The following is a 7,500-nucleotide window of genomic DNA, read 5'->3' on the forward strand; positions in this document are numbered from 1 at the left end:
TGTGCGTGTGTGTGTGTGTGTGTCCTGCTCAGGACATGAGGACACACTGAGCTCGGCCCGGAGGAGGAGGATAGCATTAAGCTGACCGTTAAAGACGCACGTCTCATCCCGCTTAGTCAACAACACCCGATCACACTGCACAGTGTAAGATAGCCTCACGTCAGAGAGAGAGAGAGAGAGAGAGAGAGAGAGAGACAGAGACAGAGAGAGAGAGAGAGAGAGAGAGACAGAGACAGAGAGAGAGAGAGAGAGAGAGAGAGACAGAGAGAGAGAGAGACAGAGACAGAGAGAGAGAGACAGAGAGAGAGAGAGAGAGAGGAGAGAGAGAGAGAGAGACAGAGAGAGAGAGAGAGAGAGAGACAGAGAGAGAGAGAGACAGAGACAGAGAGAGAGAGACAGAGAGAGAGAGAGAGAGGAGAGAGAGAGAGAGAGACAGAGAGAGAGAGAGAGAGAGGAGAGAGAGAGAGAGAGACAGAGAGAGAAAGACAGAGAGAGAGAGAGGGAGAGAGAGGAGAGAGAGAGAGAGAGACAGAGAGAGAGAGAGAGAGACAGAGACAGAGAGAGAGAGACTTTGACTTTTACATTCCTTTATTTTAACCACTCATAATGTGTCCGCCATTTTTACATCAAATAAATAGCAGTTTTAAATACCTACTTAATTAGATGAATGAATAAATAAATAGATTTTAAAATATTAATAGTAGATTGCATAAATAAAAAGGTAGATAAATACACAAACATGTCATAATTAAACCACCGTAATAATAAGTTTAAAAAGTCAATTAAAACCTTATTTAAACCTTTTCATCCAAACTGCAGGTCAAAGACAAGAAAGAGAGAGAGAGAGACAGAAATATATTATTATTATTATTATTATTATTATTATTATTATCATTATTATTATTAAGTCTGTTAATATAGGTTGAAAATAACGTGAGTGTTAGTGATCAGTGAACGCAGACACGAGAGAAAATCTTCCTCAATCTGTTCTTATGGACTTTTATCTTTAACTTTCCATCATACAGTTATAAGTGAAAAGTAGTTCCGGTTACTGTTCACTTTCATCACTGAAGGTTTTGTCGTGTTCATGCGCCATCGGAGAGTCACGACTACTGATCTGTTCCCCGGGAAAAGTAGTTCCGTCTCTGAAGGAACAAATCCAGCAGATTTACAGCTTCATTTATAAGCAAAACGTCTTCGACTGGGTTTTACCAACAAACCAACAAACATTTTTACATTTTACTGATTTCAAAATCCGCTCGTAGACGTCCACTGTACAGGAATTCTGTTCTTCTCTCGCTAACATAACGGCATGTTCAAATTCTTCTCTATATTAATCTCACACACACACACACACGCTGTAACGCAGGATATTTTTAGGAGGTTGTGTGAATCGTTACAGGAGATTCACTGACCCACATTCATCACACAGCTTTTTAAAGAAAAAAAAGAAAGAAAGGAAAGCCTCCCGTTTGTCCCACATTCGATCCGACACGCTGTGATTATTACAGCAGTGCTTATGAATATTAATGAGGATCATTTTTTCGGTGTTTTTCTGACACACACGTTTGCTTTGGGCTCGAGTTGTGAAGCCCAGTGAAGAACATTGAATAAATTAAACGTCAGAACAAATAAAACACTAATTATTAACAGCGTGCAGGTTTATATTAATGCGCTCGTTCTCATGCGTTATTGTTTCTATAGCAACAGCTCATTCACAGGGACAGATTAAAAAATGCTTGTAATTGTTGACATCGTGAAGTTTTCTGTATTTAAGGAAGGAGTCTCCAGTGTCAGCGCTTTGTAACAGTCAGAGGTAAAGCTGTAACTGTAAGTTTTCCGACGTTTTCCGGTGTGCGGTTTCTCTGTAACATGACAAGCTGCGTTTACTTTGAGAGAAAGAAAGAAAGAACGAAAGAAAGAGAAGCCGGTGAGGGAACGAATGTTTATCGCTGCTTTAACGTAAGTGAGAACAGGAACTAACTTGTTTCACTGAATATTAAATATAACTATTAAAGGATAAGAAGTACGACATGCTGTTCTTTAATAAATAAAAACAATTGCAGTCATTGGTAAATTGCTGTGGTATAAGAGGAATAAAACACTTGGGGATGTGCTGTCTTAGGAAAACAATCAACTTTGGAAATAATTTCTTGAGAAGAACCCTTAAAGGAGAACCACAGAGTGTGTGTATTAACTGGGTAAGTGTGCGGTACAAACTCCAAACTACTGCTCATGTTCTTCTCAGAAGCCGTCAGATGTTTTGGTATTTGGTTCTCTTAGAAAAAAGGTTCTTTAAGAGATAATTAAGGGTTCTTCTTGGAACTCTTTCTGATGGGGAAACACTTGTAGGGTTCTTTGTATATTTAGAGGTTCTTGGCCCCCTAAAAGGCTTCTACCTGGAACTTTTTCTCATAAACACTCCTTTTATAGGGTCCTACGAGCTGCATAAGTGTAAACATCTGTAAGAGGATTTTTTTAAATGAAAGATTTAGCCTGAACGTGAGACGAGATACAGAAGAGCTGAGGGTTATTTCCTCAGTGCGCAATAAACACAAACACTGCAGAAACACTCGTTTAGCCTTTTGTCTCATATCCTTAAAGACATCACGAGTGTAATGTGACAGCGAAGACCTCGAGACCGTCTCAGCTGAAATGAAATTCACGGACGGTTTGATTAAAGCCGACAAGGACAGATTGAGTTTGACCTCTAACGAGAGAAGATACGGAGAAATGCTATGCACGTGTGTGTGTGTGTGTGTGTGTGAGTGTGGTAAGATAAGTAGGCACAGAGAGACATTTCCATTTCTAATCTCTAAGCTCTGAGTGTGTTGACGTCAGCGGTGGTTCTGGGCTCCGTTACCGGTGGGCCGCCGTCCCAGAGCCTCGTGTTGCAGGACGTTTCTTTACAAAACACGACACGTCGAGTCCTGAAAGCGGGGCGGGAAAATAAAGCAGGCAAACACACACACACACACACACACACACACACACACACACACACATACACACACACACACACTGCAGGGTTGGTTTACACTTCAAACCGCAACTCTGCACATTCAGCATTAATCTTCACACAGACACACGGTCTCAATCCTCTCACTTTCTCTGTAGAAGAGCGCAGGCTAAAAGCACAGCATGCTAATCGCTTTCAGCACCGTCTACACTGTGTGTTCAGTCCAGCTTCATGGTCATTAACATCATCATCATCATCATCATCATCATCATAAAACAATATTTAACACTAAACCATCATCGTTTACTCTGTAATGAATTTACACTGCTAGTTTACGCTACCGCGCTCGCTAGTGCTCGCACAACTGATGGAGTACTGAAGCTGGAGTACCAAAAAAAAGGGATCTTGAAGGGTTCTTTAAGGGTTCATTGGATATTTAACGCGATGAGTGTAATGAGTTCCTAACCTCCTAAAAGGTGCTAGAACCGAATTGTAGGCTTCGACACAGAATTTTTGCGGGTTCCTCCAGACGGACAACCAGACAAGAGGGAAATAAATAAAAACACCATCATCAGTCCACTGTGGGCGTGTCCCAAACCAAACACCCTACCGACTCTACAGGCTACATGCAGTAATCACCATCACATCTGCAGTATTTTACCATCATTACACCAGCGTTCACTATTCACTATATAGGACACAAACACCATCACTAACATCAGTCCAGTGTGGACGTGTCCCAAATCCACACGTCCTGATCACTACATATCGCTGCTATTTCACATTACGGAAGGTAACGATGTGAGATTAAATCAGTGCTAAAGAAGCGGCACGTCTCGGCTGATCGACTACACGTGGTGTAAAGAGGACAACCTGTTCCTCTCACGTTTACACTAAGACTGAACCCTTCCCTTCCCTTCCCTTCCCGCTCCCGGCTGTAAATCCGGTCTTGAGGGACCATCCTGAGAGCTGTGAATGACATGACAAGGACGTTTTATTCACTCTTCACCCCCGAGGGGTTCGACTGTGCTTCCCATCACCCCGATACTGATTCATTTTCATATTCATAAACGCCAAAAGCACACGAACTGACGGAAATGTGACACGCGAGCTTTCTGAAAGTGCCGCTTTTACATTTTTCACGTTCCCCTGATGTTTTAGAAATTCATCACAAGTCTGTTCCCTACGTAGGAGCCCTATGTAGCACACTAATTTAGACAAAAGATTGAAGGATTGTCTTAAATGGATTTCGCTCCTCACTGTTAATGCTTTACCATTATCACATCATTGTGGGCGTGTCCCAAACCACACCCCCTATTCACTACACAGGACACAAACACCATCATCAGTGATTGAATTTAAAGACGAGTGTTTGCGTTTAAAGGCATTTAAAGGTGTTTAAAGGCGAGTGTTTGTGTTTAAAGGTGTTTAAAGGCGAGTGTTTGCGTTTAAAGGCGTTTAAAGGCGTTTAAAGGCGAGCGTTTGCGTTTAAAGGTGTTTAAAGGCGAGCGTTTGCGTTTAAAGGTGTTTAAAGGCGAGTGTTTGCGTTTAAAGGTGTTTAAAGGCGAGCGTTTGCGTTTAAAGGTGTTTAAAGGTGAGCGTTTGCGTTTAAAGGTGTTTAAAGGTGAGTGTTTGCGTTTAATTTGCCAACCTTGGAAGTGTGAACTACAAGCAGCTGATTCTAATAATGTAAATATCCACTTAAGCAGGTGCGTAACCTGACTCTGAATACGGGAAACTTTCCCCACGTAAACACTGATGTGACTTTTGAACGTAAGTCGTCCACATAAACAGCATCCTAACACCAGGGCAGATTGTTCATATCTACTGCAGTGCACTGTTGGATTTCATGGCTTGTGATCATGAGGGACGTGTTAGAGAGCGAGGGAGAGTAAACGAGTGAAACAGTAAACAGATGGAGAGCGGGGACTGGTGGGAAGCTGTATGTATTTAATCCACGCTGAGGGAAGCCCCGGTCTCTGAGCTCGGCTCTAACGTCGGCGTGAGAAATGCCCTCGGCTGCTCAGTGGAGTGGAGCCGTAATTACACCGCTCTCTAATCCAGATAAGACGAGATGGAGCTGCAGTGTCTTTCACACACACACACACACACACACACACACACACACACACACACAAGGAGACAAAAGTGCAGGACACAGTCAAGGTTATCGTGTGGAACGTCAATCAATCCGGTCAACGTCCATCCGTCAGTAAGGGTCAACCTCGGGTTACTGCAGCGCACTTTAAAGGAACAGTTACGTGAAAAATGGAACGTACTCAAATTTCCCTTGAAATCAAACGAAGGCGATCAGCTGATACATGATCAGCACTGAATTCATGTAAAGACAGAATTACTGCAATTACGAGTAATGAGTGAGAAATGTTGGAATTTTCCTGATATTTTTACACCACAGTGCTGTTTGATTCTCCATTCTGATTGGTCGTCAGGTGTTGATTAATTCTCTATAACAGCAGCTCTGACAGTGCATCTGCAAATCCCAGGTTTATATTAATGCACTCGCTCTAATACGTTGTCGTTTCTATAGTAACAGCTCATTCACAGGGACGTGTACAGTGGATGCTCTAATATTAATAATAAACAGATTAAAAACGTGTGTAATCCTTGATATGGTGACATTTTCTTAAAGTAAGTTGATGTTTATGTAACCTTTAAGGAAGGAGTCTCCAGTGTCAGCGCTTTGTACCACTCAGAGGTAAAGCTGTAGCTTTCTGACATCTTCAGGAGTTTACGCTTCTTTGTGGTTTCTCGCTAACATATAACATAAGTGAGAAATGTGAATGGAGAAAAACTACAGTGTGATGTTGTTAATAAATAAAAAAAGACATAATTGTTTGCAAGTTGCTGTGGTATAAGAGGAATAAAACACTTGGGGATGTGCTGTTAGAGGAAAATAATCAACAGTGACTCTGTTACGCTGTTTCATGTCGTGCTGATGGATCTCGTCAGAAACGCCGTCTCTGAGTGAAACTTACACAGCGCTTGTCTGAGACGTCGTCTATCCGTCTCGCTAACGAAACTCGCTCGGGCAGAAGTGCGAGAGAAAACAATCAAAATAAAATATTAAAGCAACTGCTGCTCTGTTTAAGACACTACAGGTCAATACATAATACATATAATAAAGATATAAGAAATAGATTCATCAGTTCATCTCTGCCTTTTCGTTTTTAAAGTTTTTTTTAAAAAAATACAGTTATTTAAGCAAAAATAAAAAAAACAAGGTTCTTCGTGGGTTCTCTAATTTGTCTTTATAGAATTACGGGTTCTGACCTTCCACAAACAGGCTGTTTCAGTGAATTTTAAGGTTCACTTTTATTTACGTGAATAAGAATTCAGCTATTTAAATATGTGTAAATTTGTCTTTTTTTGTATGATATTAGAATGAAAATATTTATTTCACTGTGAAGACACTCTTCTGGTGGAACATTTTTGAATTTTTTTTATAGTTTATTTCAAGAAAATACCATTTGTTGTATTTCTTTTATATAAAAATATCATGTTGTGGAATAAAATACTGCAAGTATAAAATAAAAATGAGATTGAGTTCTCTGCTGTTGCATATGTGCATACACAGTAGTGTAACTTTTTTTGATTCTGAAGCTTGTGACCAGAAAAGTGTACAATAACTAATAATTCCCTTTCTGCCTCTCTCACTCTCTCTCTCTCTCTCTCTCTCTCTCTCCGTCACTCTTCACTAAACTCTACTGCTCTCACTCGTGAAACTGGTTATTTCTGCTCTTCTTCTCTCACTGGTATCTTTTCTTTCTTTTTCTCTTCCCCATTTCCCCTCAGTCTCCATGCAGCTCTCTGCAGTCCTCCCTCTCGCTCCCTCTCGCTCCCTCTCGCTCATCACCTCCCTCCTCTGAGTAGAAAATGGGTCTCGATAAACACGAACGATACAAATAATTTGCTTCACTCGCTGGTGTGTGAGAGAATAAATGACTCTCATTAATGCCTGTAATTCATGAGGTCTAATGGCTCTTACGTCAGGATGGAGGAGCTGAAATAGCTGACACATGCACACACACACACACACACACACACACAGTTAAGAGGGATACCAGGGTGCTAATGAAGCAGGAAGAGCAGAAGGGAGAAGTAGGAGTTTCAGCACAGAGAAAGAAAATAAAAAGTCAGAGTAAAGATTAACAAGAATAAACTGACAACTGACACACACAGAAACAAAAGCCACGCCCCCTTCATTAGAAGTGATACACAAAAACAGAGGCCACACCCCTTCTTTAGAACTGACACACACAGAGGCCACGCCCCCTTCTTTAGAACTGACACACATCGAAGCAGAGGCCACGCCTCCATCTTTAGGATTGACACACAAAAGCCACGCCCCCTTCTTTAGAACTGATACACACAGAAGCCACGCCTCCTTCTTTAGGACAGACTTAGACATATAAGCCCCGCCTCCTTCCCCTTACAGAACACTTCACCATATCCGCTGTACACGTCCCTGTGAACGAGCTGTTGCTATAGAAACGATAGCGTATTAGAGCGAGAGCATTAAT

At 41.4% G+C, this 7,500-nt stretch overlaps 1 protein-coding gene across 1 annotated transcript in view; it reads left to right on the forward strand.

Annotated features, from left to right (window-relative positions):
- The window catches only part of fgf11b (fibroblast growth factor 11b), a 26,677-nt gene that overhangs the window by 6,281 nt on the left and 12,896 nt on the right, over positions 1-7,500 (forward strand). The gene's annotated exons all lie outside the window — the stretch shown is intronic.

This window comes from Pangasianodon hypophthalmus, chromosome 17, assembly GCF_027358585.1.
Source record: "Pangasianodon hypophthalmus isolate fPanHyp1 chromosome 17, fPanHyp1.pri, whole genome shotgun sequence".
Taxonomy (NCBI): Eukaryota; Metazoa; Chordata; class Actinopteri; order Siluriformes; family Pangasiidae; genus Pangasianodon; species Pangasianodon hypophthalmus.